The following is a 14,819-nucleotide window of genomic DNA, read 5'->3' as shown; positions in this document are numbered from 1 at the left end:
CTCATAATAGTCCTTCCTGCTTTAGCAAAGCAATGGCATCCATCTTACAACCATGGCAAGCAGATCACCCAGAGGTGGAACTCTTACAATATGTCGATGATTTACTCCTCTGTGCTGACTCACACCCCGTCTGCCTGAACTCATCTGCCTCACTTCTTGCCTACCTGGCGGATGCTGGGTGCAGAGTCTCACGTTCTAAATTACAGTTGTGTCTTCCAAAAGTTGTTTTCCTAGGTCACTGCATCTCACAAGGCAGTAAGCATCTTACGGATGCCAGAAAGAAAGCAGTCTCAGACATCCCACTGCCAGATACCCCTCACCAACTGCAAACCTTTCTGGGACTCATTTCATACTGTAGACCATGGATCCCTGATGCATCCGTTCTAATGCAGCCACTATTTGATTGCATACCCCGTATTGCTACTGTTCCTTTCCAAATGACTGCAGAAGCCATAAAAGCATTCCAATCTCTCAAACAAATCATTGTCACTGCCCCAGCTCTTGGCATCCCTAACTATCAGCTTCCCTTTCGCCTTTATGTCATGGAACGTCAGGGTCATGCCACTGGAGTTCTCACCCAGAGCCATGGGGGTCGTAGTAGACCTCTAGGCTACTTCTCAAAACGTCTAGACCCTGTAGCCAGAGCCACCCCTTCCTGTGTCAGGGCCGTTCATGCTGCTAGTTCTCTCCTGAACGCTACAGCTGACATCGTCCTGGGACACCCACTCACCATCATGGCTCCCCATGACATCTCAGCTATCCTGCAACAAACACAACCTAAACACCTCACTGCACAACGCCACCTCAGGCTCCAGTGTAGCCTGCTTCTGCCAGATAATGTCACCATCCAGAGATGCCACATCCTCAATCCTGCTGCACTCCTTCCTCTCCCAAGGGGGGAGTATACTGCAGATGGAGATTCTGCAGATTTTATTGATCTACGTGCTGAAGAAGATCTTCAGGAAGAAGAACTATGGGCCTCAACCGACTCTCTTTACAAAGAACAAGAACATGATTGCATTACAATGATGGAAGCTGAAGTAGGAACTCCACCATCAATACAGGATACTCCTTTGCAAAACCCACACTGGACACTCTTTGTAGACGGTTCAAGGTATGCCGATGACAAAGGGAAATTCCATACAGGCATGGCAGTTACTAGTGAGTATGAAGTACTGTGTGCAAGGCAATTGCGCCCAGACCAGTCAGCACAAGAGGCTGAACTCATAGCTCTTACTGAGGCCTGCCTCATAGCAAAAGACTCCACTGCTAACATCTACACAGACTCCAGATATGCTTTTGGAGTAGTTCATGATTTCGGAATAATATGGAAGGCCAGAGATTACATTACAGCAGCAGGAACCCCAATTAAACATGCTTTAGCAGTGGAGGCTTTGATGACTGCAGTACTCCTGCCCACCAAAGTAGCAGTAATCAAAGTAAAGGCACATACCCGTGCTGACACACCAGAAGCCAAAGGAAATGCATTGGCGGACCAAGCAGCCAAACAGGCAGCAATGGAAGAGGAAAGAGCACAGCCAGATAAAATCATGTTAGCACAACCGGATGTCAAGCAACAAGAAATATCATGGGATCTACTGAAACAGATGCAGAAGCAAGCCACCCGCTCAGAAAAGGAAACCTGGTTAAAGGAGTCAGCCCTGGAAGAAGAATCCGGACTTTGGACACAAGGGAAGAAAGTGTGCTTGCCTAGAGCACTCTATCCTGTAATAGCCTCTGTGGCCCATGGGCCCACTCATCAATCTAAGACAATAATGAAAGAGCTCATCGATAAAATATGGGTAGCCCCAGGAATCACTCCTGTACTAGTGAAATATGTCCAGTCATGTTTAATCTGTGCCCAATGCAATCCAGGTAGGACTGAGCCCACGCCCAAAAAATGTCTCCCAAAAGCCTTATACCCCTTCCAGAGGATCCAGATTGATCATATCCAGATGCCAATGTGCCAAGGGTTTCAATACGTGTTAGTAGTGGTAGACATGTTCTCTGGGTGGCCAGAAGCCTACCCCGTCAGGAATCAGACAGCAACAACTACTGCTAAAAAATTGATACAGGAAACTGTCTGTAGGTACGGGGTACCTGAGGTCATTGAGAGTGATCAGGGCCCAGCATTCACTGCTAACCTAACCCAAGAGGTCTGGAAGATGGTAGGGTCACACCTGGCATTCCACACCCCTTACAGACCCCAAAGTAGCGGCAAAGTCGAGAGACTGAATGGGGTATTAAAGTCAAAAATGCTGAAAATGACTAGGGAGACAGGGCTCAATTGGGTTCAGTGTTTACCAATAGCACTCTTTGCAGTCAGACACACTCCCAAACCTCCCCATAAGCTGACTCCACATGAGATATTGTTTGGATCGGGACCCCGGATGGGGCTGTACTTCCCTCAACAGTTGCAAATGCATTATGAATCTGTTGCAAAGTATGTGATAGCTTTGAGCAAACAGTTGTCTAACATCCATGTGCAAGTCTTTTCTTCCATTCCAGATCCTGACTCCCTAGAAGGCAGCCACACTCTGAAACCAGGAGAGTGGGTAGTGGTCAAGAAACACGTCAGAAGTACCCTAGAACCACGCTTCGAGGGGCCTTACCAAGTACTACTGACCACTCCAACTTCTGTAAAGCTCGAAGGGAGATCCACCTGGATCCACGCCTCTCACTGCAAAAGGATAAAGAACCCGCCAGATTCAGAAATAACAAAATGATTTTCTTTTATCTGCTAGCACTGATGACACTCACCAGTGCATACATTCCTCCCCCGGCGGAAATGGATGATGACGGGTGGGACAATAAGTTTGTCAAACATCATCAAGTGTTGTATAAAAGCTTCCCTAATAGTAGTAGCATGGGATGGGTCCCCATGGCTAATGATAAACAGAACAGGACCCTCAGCTCAGAATAGCAATATGCCCTGGAATGACTATATGTGGAGCAATGTATCCTGCTTCCCAAATTGGACCCACTGTTACTGCCTACAGGTACAAACCCATGGTATGGTTTTCAGTTCCCATAACAGATCAGGCTGTAATGATTCCAACCCAGACAGTCCAGTACAGTGCATTGGTATATATGCTGAAGCAAGTGGTGATCTGGCCTGCGCCCGGCGCAGTGTAAAGGACTTGACAATAGGGATGACTAGTGAAACCACAGAGGGTCAAGAAAAGGGTCAAAAACTGGCAGAAGGTATCAAACTAGCCCACTTAATCACTCGTTTGTTCAATAGTACAGTGGTTTCGGTCCCAAAAAATATATACCTAGTATGTGGACACAGGGCATATAAATGGCTCCCTTCGGATTTCAAAGGTTTATGTACAATTGCTAGGCTCACACCAGCCACTTTTACACTGCCTCATGGAAAATTAAATGTCAATGCTATCCCCAAACACACCTTATATAAAAGAGCCGCAGATAACATTCCTAGACCAAATGGAAAACCCCATCTTGTGGAAATGAGTGGTGCCAACAAGTTCTTTAGTACTCTATTAATCTATCCTATGCTTACACAAACATATGACAAGCTAGTAATGGCTACCGACTACTTGGATGATCAGATTTGGGAAATTATGAAACTGATGAATACATCTAATGTTGTCCAGAATCAGCTCATCATAGTCACTAATCAACACACTTTAGTATTAGACTACTTGACTGCAAAGGATGGAGGTATGTGTCAGGTAGTAGGTACTGCATGCTGCCATTATATCGATCCACAAGGTAATCTACAAGTAAAAGCTGGTTTGGAAAAGATGAGTGAGATACGTGATGAATGGCTAGAGTCTCACAGTGCAGATAAGTCAACATGGTGGTCTGACACTTTCTCATTCCTTAATCCCAGTAACTGGTTCAAGGGAATTAGTGGATGGACGATGGGAATAATTCAGGGAATATTACAGATAGCCCTAATATTGATGGTAATCTACATATTTATCAAATTTGTTGTTTCCTGCATTAACCGTATCACCAACAGAAAGAAGCCTGCTGAAGAAGCCATACTACTTCTCTATGAACAAATGGCTAGCACCGCAATAGATGTGGATGTCGTCCCTGCATTCCCGACACCCCCTACATTCCCGACACCCCCGCCTTCTCCAACTCCCGCGGATGAAGCTCCTCCACCCAGACCTGAAGATCCAAGAGATGATGAGAATTAGGGACAAATGAATCCCAGGGTATTACCAGAAGTCCGCTCAATCGGGAACTTATTCACAAGGGATAAGTTGTCGCCACTGTGGGTGAAGAGGATACGAATGGTATGCCAGGGGATTCGCTAGGTTTAGGGAAAGTCTACAATCAAGTCTACAATCAAGTCTACAAGGGGGGACTGTTGTGGAATCATATATCTATATATCTAGTATCAAATGTATACTTGCTTGTATTATATCTAACAGTTTGCTTAACAAACAAGATGGCCCCTGAAGTAGCAGCCAGCTCCCTTAATAATCCCTTACTAAACACTTTATGATATTGAAATTGCTGACATAGTGCTGACATTGCTAAAGTATGGAGTGATAATGTGATACCTTGTCATGGGACTTAGTAATGTGACAATTAGATCATCAAATTAGCCGAGTCATAAAGTTCCTCTTTTTTGCTATAAAATATCATGTAATCTCAATAAACGCAGCATCTTGCATTGACTGACTTCTCTGTGACAGTCTGTGTGTGATCTCTCTTTCAAGGCGTACGTATGCCAATTATTTTATATCATTCGGAGCAATACATCAACAATACATCACTGACTATTGGAGTCAGATCCAGAACCATATCATCATCCGGACCAAAGAGGACAAGGACAACCCAAGTTGTTATCAACGCTCAGTTCAGAAGCCTGCATCTCTGATGGTATGGGGTTGCATGAGTGCGTGTGGCATGGGCAGCTTGCATGTCTGGAAAGGCACCATCAATGCAGAAAAATATATTCAGGTTCTAGAACAACATATGCTCCCATCCAGACGTCATCTCTTTCAGGGAAGACCCTGCATTTTTCAACAAGATAATGCCAGACCACATTCTGCATCAATCACAACATCATGGCTGCGTAGGAGAAGGATCCGAGTACTGAAATGGCCAGTCTGCAGTCCAGATCTTTCACCTATAGAGAACATTTGGCGCATCATAAAGAGGAAGGTACAACAAAGAAGGCCCAAGACCATTGAACAGTTAGAGGCCTGTATTAGACAAGAATGGGAGAGCATTCCTATTTCTAAACTTGAGAAACTGGTCTCCTCGGTCCCCAGGCGTCTGTTGAGTGTTGTAAGAAGAAGGGGAGATGCCACACAGTGGTGAAAATGGCCTTGTCCCAACTTTTTGGGGATTTGTTGACACCATGAAATTCTGATTCAACATATTTTCCCCTTAAAATTGTACATTTTCTCAGTTTAAACTTTTATAAATAAAATATTAGAAGTTGGCACCTCCACATCATTGCATTCAGTTTTTATTCACGATTTGTATAGTGTCCCAACTTTTTGGGAATCCGGTTTGTAGATTCTAAGGAGACAAGGGATTTGATAAAGTAGGTAGTAGTCCATGTAAGTACCAATGGCAATTTGACGGACCATGAGCAGGTCACAAAGCACTAATATTAACCCCTTCATGACCGAGCATTTTTTAAATCTCAGCTTTCCCCAAGCCATATCTCTTTTATTTTTCAATTCACTTAGACATATGAGGGCTTGTTTGAGGCACAAATTGTACTTTATAATGGCAATACATTACAGTTACATACAATGTAGTGGGAAGCAGGAAAAAAATGCCATTCTCTGGGTCAGTACAATTACAAATACCACACATGTATACTTTTTCTTGAGTTTTAATACTGAAAAAAAAGATATATGGACCATTTTGTATGCGGCAATGCCCTTTAAGTTTTTTTTTTATTGTTTATGTATTTTTATTTTGGGGAAGGGGGGGGTGATTTGAAATGTAATATTTTTTTTATATTTTTAAAAAAAACTTTCTTCTTTTTTTTTTTTTTTACACTTTTTAGAGAACTTGAACAAGCAATCATCAGATTGATTCTCTCATAGACTCCAATGCACTAGCATTGGAGTCTATGAGAATTTCATTGTGTTCTTATGGAGCCCTGCCACAGGTGGGATCTCCATAGGAACTTATGTGCGGCAGCCTCGGATCATTCAGGAGGACTGAAGCTGTCGCACACACTATCCGGCTCCCCTGATCCTCACTAGGGTCAGCCTATGCATGGCCCGGAGTGTGCCCTCCTGGTTTTTAAACTCACAGATGCCGTGGTCACATTTGACAGGATATGAACGGATATTTCTTCTTATATTGGTGGGTCAAATCTCGATAAAGGAAAAGTCATGAAGGAAATGAGATAGCTTATTATTTCAATTCTAAAGTGTCCTGTCAACTAAGACTGTAGGTTCTTTGACGACTGCCTTCTGACCCTTCTTTCTCTGAGCATCAGGGGAAGTCTGGTATGTGCCATCCATGTCAAAAATAATATAAATACGGTGTCAAAAGCCATTTTTGTCACCTTACATCACAGAAAGTGTAATAGCAAGCGACCAAAATGTCATGTGCACCCCCAAGATAGTGCCAATCAAACCGACATCTTATCCCGCAATAAATGAGCCCCTACATAAGACAGTCGCCCCCCAAAAATATATATGTCTTTCAGAATGTGGAGACACAAAAAAATCATTTTTTTCAAAAATGCTTTATTATGTAAAACTGAAACAAAACCCCCCAAAAAGTAGTCATATTTGGTATTGTTACGTCCGTAACAATCTGCTCTATAGAAATAGCACACAATCTAACCTGTCAGATCAACAATGTAAATAACAAAAAATAAAAACGGTCCCAAAACAACCATTTTTTTTGCAAATTTTCTATTTTAATCAATTTTTCCAGTAACAAAGCAAGGGTTAACAGCCAAACAAAACTCAATATTTATTGCCCTGATTCTGTAGTTTACAGAAACACCCTATATGTGGTCATAAACTGCTGTATGGCCAAACGGCAGGGCACAGAAGGAAAGGAACGCCATATGGTTTTAGGAAGGCAGATTTTGCTAGACTGGTTTTTTGACACCATGTCCCATTTGAAGCCCCCTGATGTACTCCTAGAGTAGAAACTCCGAGTTATGGCTCGGCGCAGGGCATAACAGCGTGTTAGGACGTGAGGTGAATCGGCCTGAATGGCTTGGGCAACCCTTGTCACGTGACGCGGTGGGCTGGTCTGGTCCCCAGTATGTGAAAAATTGGGATATCACAATTTTTATGTGATTAAGGCGTTAGTGTCTGGCTTACGGAATTATTCCTGACACTAAAGGCTGGTAGAAACCTTGCGAGGTGAACCAGCATACAAGACAAACACAGTACTGGATTTTTGTTCTATAGACATACGCGCTCTTTTTTTATTTGGCAACCACTGAAGAGCATGGCGTGCTACATGGGCCTACTCCTACAGAGTTTAAGTGGATGGGAGCCTCAACAGCATCTGGAGATGCTCCAGTCTTCTATAAAAAGGGAGAGAGAATTCTGGAGGAAGATGGCACAAATTTGTGGAAGCACCAAGAGTATAGCACAGTACGAGCCCGATCCAGAAGATTTCCCCCTCATGGAGACAGATGAGGAACAATACTCCCTGGGGCCTAAGTTTGAGGAAATTTGCAGCCAATTCCACTTAGCCTCGGAGCACTGGGCACACTTATTTATCCTTAACCTGAAAGGAAACTTCCTGTAAACTTTGGTGCATTTGCCTCCTGAGACCTACCTGGATTATAACACCATAAAAAACACTCTCATCCAACAGGTTGAGCTTCATCGCGCCAAGATGCTCAAACCCAAAGACACTGCTCTTGAGCGGACTTTTCCGGTGAAAGAGGTGACTACCACTGTGGAGCTTGGAACCAATGTAGGGCAGAGGACACCCCAGCATGTGGATACCTCAGTTTTGGATAACACAGCAGCACCTGAGGAGGAGACTTGCAGAAACAGCAAGGTACTGTGTAGGGATTATGACTAGTACTGTGATTTAAAGGCATGTGGGCCTGTGGGTCCTGGTGGGGACTTGTGGGATGGTTTCAAAACCACAGAAGTCTCAGAAACCCCTATCTCTCCGCATAATTCCTTCCTGGAGACGCTACCGGAGCTAGATGGACTGTCTCAGGAGGGTCTCGCTTGTGAACCTTTATCTTCAGAGCAAAATAGCAGTGTTTCAGAAGAGACAGGCGAGTTGCAAGAGAGAAACGTTATTAAAGATTCCATTGTCCCAGGGCCGGGAAATGGATGCATAGACACTGTCGGTGAGGATCCCATTGACGAAGGGGATGCAGTGGGGGACAGTGACCTAACTAAAGGGTCCCCTGATGCAGGGGCCCAAGATTCTGCTGATGTTGCAGACCTGGATGCATATCCCACGGAGAACTCTAGTGTCCAAGACCCTGGACATGGAGGTATGGACATTGTTGATAAAGGCATGGACTGTGTTAATATAGCTGATGACTACATGGAATACAGTAAAGCCACAAAAGAGTCTTCAGAGGCAGAGACTGTAAATGGTGTTAATGTTGGGGAGAAGGACAATCTCCCTGTAAAGAAGTCCAACATTGAGCAGAGCATGGAGGATCTAGCCAATGAATCCCCTTCACTTTCTCCAGCCGTCATCGTGGAGACCGTACTAACTGCAGGTCCACAGCACTAATACTATGAACTGACAAATGGGACTGATAATGGTGACCTAGTGGCTGATACCGCACTGGACGTAGCAGCCGAGACAGCTGTAGCAGGCGATGACCTCACTGTTACAGCTGACAATTCCAGTTAGGGAGACGTGGAAACCCAGGAAATGACTGACAAAGTCGAAGCCCTTCTTAATGGGGACCCCCCAGAAGGTGTACTGGATGATAAAAGATCATCTGATCTACATGGATTATTCTGGTCATTTGACAATGGACTGTTCGTTACTCTGTCTGAAATTGACATGATGACCCAGGGAACAGTCCCTAGGGACGCTACCTTGTTAAGGCCAGGAGTGCGCCTTAACCATCAGACTCAATGTCAAGGTGCACTGAGGCGGATCTTGTCACCAGTCGTGCGGGGTCTCAGAGATGATAGGCCCTTCAACCTCAAAACTGACCCACCAGATATCCACAAATCCAGGGTAACTGGGGTGAGTCATCTTCCTGAGACATTTCCTGAAGTGAGGGAAGATGACTTGCTTAAGATCATGGGACATCTACTGTACCATTGTTATGTGAGCTTAGCTATGATGGCTCCCAGTAATCTTGATATGATTGACCTTTGTGTGAGAGGTCGGCTGATCTCCACTCACATTCCTGTCCTGCAGAAGGCCTTGAGATGGGCTCAGGAGATGATCTGTGAATCGATCTCCCTTGCCATCTCTTAAAAGGGGGAGGTGTCAGGAATAAGGACCACCTTATTCCTAGTTATGTTTGCTGTGATATTATATGTTTTATGGGTATATGTCGTAGTGCAACATAGTTGTCATGCCCGGCTCTGACTATGTGCGGAGGTCGGCCAGAATAGCAGCACGTCTTTAGTGTTTGTTTTGGAGTCGTGCTGGATCCGCCTCCCATCAGGTGCACTGGGTGGGGTCATTAGTTTAAATGGCTCTCAATTCCAGTGCTCTGAGTGGGTTATAGAAATCAGTCTGGCCTAGGAAGCAAGCAAGCAAGGAAGGTTTTCTGTCCCAGCTCCGTTAATATAAGTGTGGTTTCTGTTCTTGTCGTTTGCTGTTTTAGTTGTGTTGGTATCTTCTCTCCCATCCAGGTTCTGTGCGAGCAGGCTGCTCCTATTTCCCCTTTTTACCATCTCAGGGAAGTTAGGGTGTATTAGCCCAGGCACGAGTACACAGCATTCCTACCACCAAGGTCTGCCTGTGGGATGAGCAGTGCAGGGAGAGAGGTCAGGGATTAGCTAGGAGGTGACCCTTCCCCTGCTTCTCCCTCAGAGCCTGGTTGTTGTTTTTTTCTGTGTGACTGAGTGCTTGTCCGCCGTGACAATTGTCCAGTGTGATTCATATTCATATACAGTATGTATTTATGTGTTTGTGTTGCCAAGCCAGCAGCCATTGATGAATTGGTTGAAGGCTGCATCTAGTGTTGAGATGTCTGCCTCATACTTGTCAAAACAGCAAACTGCTCCACTGGGGGTTAGTTAACACATAGATGCTAACAAGGATGGGCTTGGTTGCTTGTCACACTTGGGGTAGGGGAAAAGCAGCCTCTTCGGTGCCTTGTTTCAGCATGGGAGATTCCTAACCAGAGAGTGAACAATAATTAATAATCCCTCATAAGTTGTTCAGGAGGGATCGGATGTCCCCAAAATCTAGCTTATCACCTCTGGTATGATGGGGCATCTCGCCTTTATCTTCTTAAAATAAGGATCTCATCTTCCGAGCGTCCTGGACGTGTCTCATTTGATATGCTAGGACTCGGAACGATAAGATATGAATTATGAAGAAGGTCTGGGGTCTGTATCTTAACCAGGGCAACTGGGAAAATATCTTTGATATTTTCTTACCTGTTCCCTAGATGGCCAGTGGGCCGGCTGCATGGATAATGAAGTCATGCCAGAGGGGCTGAGTCAGAGGTGGGAGGGAAATTCCCCCTTATGCCTGCCCCTGGAGGAAAGGCATAAACATGCAATCCCTGGATATTCGATTGGTTTGTGCACCAGTATTCTGCCCAAATCTCCTGGGAGGAAAGGACTTTTACCATACAACTGCTAAGTATTAGAACTTTCATTGTTGTCTCCTTTTTATTTTACCATTGTTTGCCATTTATGTATGTCTCTTGTTAATCATTTTTTGTAACCAAGTACTGTCTATTTTTAATACATTAAACCAAAAAGTTTGATGGTTTGTCTTGTAACCTTAAGAACCTCCTGTTAGCTCCATGAAGAGTGTGTGTCCAGTCTGAGGCTGTATGTTGTTTTTCCTTGAGGCTTACTACTGTGTGTGCGAGTGGAACACTCAGGGGTGTCCTGTCAACCTTATAACTGACGGGTGGTGGCAGTGAAAGTTTTGTGTTGTGCGTGGGTGTGCTTGCAGGCTTCAGGTGGTGATTTATGCTTGAGTTACGGCTGAGGTGAATCGGCCTGAAGGGCTTGGGCAACCCTTCTCACGTGACGCGGTGGGCTGGTCTGGTCCCCGGTATGTGACAGTTTCTATTATGTAAGCCTCACAAAGTGACTTCAGACCTGAACTGGTCCTTAAAAAGTGGGTTTTGGAAAATTTCTGAAAAATGTCAAGATTTGCTTCTAAACTTCAAGCGCTTGTAACGTCCCCAAAAAATAAAATGGAATTCCCAAAATGATCCAAATATGAAGTAGACATATGGGGAATGTAAATTAATAACTATTTACGGAGGTATTACTATGTATTATAGAAGTAGAGAAATTGAAACTTGGAAACTTAGACATTTTTCCCCAAATTTTTTTTACTCCATTTTACCAGTGTCATGAAGTACAATATGTGATGAAAAAACTATCTCAGAATGGTCTGGATAAGTAAAAGAGTTTTAAAGTTATTTACACATAAAATGACACTGGTCATATTTGCAAAAAAAATGGCCTGGTACTTAAGGTGAAAATGAGCCCAGTCCTTAAGGGGTTAAACCACCGCACAGCTTGCACCACAGGAAAAAAAAAGTCCAGATTATCACCAGCAGTTTTCCAGCAGCCCCTGCTCATTTCTGCGTTGTCGTTGCTCCTAGCAACCACTTTGCCTTCTTTCAGCAGGGACGTTTGCCGGCATCCTCCACCACTTGTGAGGAATTAGCTATCTTTCAGGGGTCATTCTCACAATTATCTCCACCAGCAAACAGATTCCAGCAAAAACATAAATCATACAAAATAAAGACCTGCCCGTCTAGGCACTAACTATTACCAAAAACATAAGCCCTGACTCTCTCCTGACTGACAGTCTGGGCTGGGCTCTTATCCCAGACTGATTGTGGCACCTGGTGCTGCCTCAGACCTGATGATTACCGGGGAAGACATGGAAACTCCTGCCATAAATCTCCCCTATTTCCGTGATTGGTTACCAACAGAACATTTGAACTAAATATGAAATGGAACTTTTTTAGCCTTTTTGTCAGTGTAACTTGTTTAAAATAGTTTTATACATAACTTATGCTTCATTCCCTATGTTATCTTTTCATTAACTGACTTTCTAATGGTACCATGCAGGGGCATAGCTAAAGGCTCATGGGCCGTGGTGAAAGATGCCTTCATAATACATAGCCTTCTTTCTCCCTGAGGCCTAACCCCTTCCATCCAGACAGCGGTGTAACATGACCAGCATGCACGCTCTACAATACCGGTGTCTTCTTATGCAGCACAAGGGTCTTTGGGCCCCCTCAGGCTCCTGGGCCCATTAACGACTGCTACTTCTCCACCCCCTATAGCTACCCCCCTGGTACCATGTCCAAACACTATAGATCAGTTAAAGGGTTTTTCCTAGATATTGATACTGATGACCTATCCCTTAGCATAGGTCATCAGTATCTGATTGGTGGAGGTCTGACACTCAGGGCGTTTTCGATCAGCTGTTTGAGAAGGCACTGGAGTTCCTCCTTCTCTCTGCTTTTCCTAAACGAGTGATGACACGTTCATGTGTCACATGGCCAAGGAGCAGTTCAGGGGAATGGGGCTGAGTGCAATACCAAGCACAGCCACTATACTATGTACAGCGCTGTACATGCTGACCCCCACGATCAGATACTGATGACCTATCAAAATCTCAGAAAACTCCTTTAATGTTATATCATCTAATAATACTAGGTCCTTAGGATTGCCCCCCCTCCCTATTACCATTTTCATTTATTCATTTAAACCTTTCAGAATAGTGACTATTATTGCAGGACATTTTCTATAACCGGTTTGCATTATCTTTTTTTCCAATCAAACAACTATAACTGTAAATTAGTTTGGCAATAATAATTGTATATTACAGCATGCACCGGGGATTTCATCTTCTCCGTCTTCTGCCTCTTTCCCAGAGGTAACAATAAGCCAAGAAAATTCAATAGTGACTAAGGTAAATTGCCCTCTAAGGAACAGTAAAAACATAACTGCAAAACAAACATGGATAATATGGTAAGCTGTTCCCAAGATGCTTTTTGTTTGCAGCCTTAGGACACTTCTTTGTATCAGTGGTGATCTCATGTCTCTTACACCCTTTCCTAACAAAATAGAATACATTGTGTATCTACAGTATGTGCATTGCAGATATTTTGGCTAATGATTCAACCATGGTTTTAGATGGGGCAATTTTTGAATAGGGAATAATAGAAGGAGTAAAGATATTACTAAGCAAGCACCATGATTTTCTAGTTAAATATACAATGTAGATATATACATATGACATGCACATAAGTTATTAGTAGTAGTATGTGTGAATCATCATAATGAAGAGACCTGACAACTTTTACCTGTTGATACAGAGGTGGACATGCCATAAACTACAAAAAGTTAGGGATATTTGGCTGTCGAGTGAAATTGGCGCATGCGCACAGCCTATAGGGAAATATGATGTCACAGAGCCACAGGGCTGGCCGGAGTTTACTGAGGGGTGGAATTAGGCAGGGGAACTTGGGCACTTTCAGCAAGCTCTCCACCCCTGGGCACTTGCGACGGCTCATTAGCATATAATAAAAACGACTTTTTGGGCGATCTGAAAAACAGAACAAAGGTACCATCTGTGTCATGTCTTTGTGTCCCATTGAACTATGTGATCGGTTTAAAACCGGTCAGGTTGGTGACAGACTCCCTTTAAGCCTTGCCTAAGCAGAGCTTAAAAGGAATTTTACTGTGGCAAGCCTTGGAGCTTTTACAAGGCCTCTGGATGTCAGAGCACCCGAAAGTCTCCCAGGATCACTCTTGGCACCCACTAGCTATGGCACCCTGATTCCAGTTCCTGAGTGGGTGTCATTCAAGTCATTTTGGGTGCTGTTGATCAGCAAAGTGCTGCAAGCGCTGACAGGCCAATTGTAATGATGGTGATCTTCAAGTTATTATGACCACTAAGCTTGCATTAGGACATTAGAAGGCTTAGAATTTCAGAAGCAATTTTTACATTTTCAACACAATTTTCAAAACTGACAATTCTGTTCTGAAGTGACATTACATAATAGAAACTAGAGATGAGCGAATCAAAGCTGACGAAGTGGAATTCGATCCGAATTTCAGGAAAAATTCAATTCGCAATGAATGCGAATTTCTTTGCTCTTAATGGTAACGAATCGCGATTTTTCCTAAAATGGCGGCTACACGTGTGAGGACTGAGGACATGGGGAAAGGAACTCTGTGCAGGATCATCCAGATTGACATGCATGCATGCAGCCAATCAGCAGCCAGCCAGCCCTGTAATGTCACAGCCCTATAAATTCGGTAGCCATTTTAGATTCTGCCATTTTCCAGCGTTCTGAGTGCAGGGACATACGTGAGAAGGCGCTAGGGACAGCAAAAGGAAAAACCTCACCGCAAACAAAGAAACTGAAAAAACGATTTATAAGTGCAGGGAAAAGATAGGAAGGAATTATTTCACGGCATCTTAGTGCAGGGAGAGACATCAGAAGGTGCCAGGGACATTGCTAGAAAAGCGATTTACAAGTGCAGGGGAAGATTATTTGGGGATCCAAATAGCCATTATATAGCTCTGTCATTCCAGCTATTTGTTCTTGGGGTACAAGTGCTATGTTGAAAAGCCTTTAGTGGCTTATATCTGTGGAAAAAGATAAATATATTCTTAGTTCACTTCTGCAGTTACATGTGTTGAAAGCGTTTAGTGGCCTATTTCAGTACAAA

Source organism: Bufo gargarizans, chromosome 11, assembly GCF_014858855.1.
Source record: "Bufo gargarizans isolate SCDJY-AF-19 chromosome 11, ASM1485885v1, whole genome shotgun sequence".
Taxonomy (NCBI): Eukaryota; Metazoa; Chordata; class Amphibia; order Anura; family Bufonidae; genus Bufo; species Bufo gargarizans.
The sequence above is the reverse complement of the archived record's forward strand: the minus strand, read 5'-3'. Positions refer to the sequence as shown.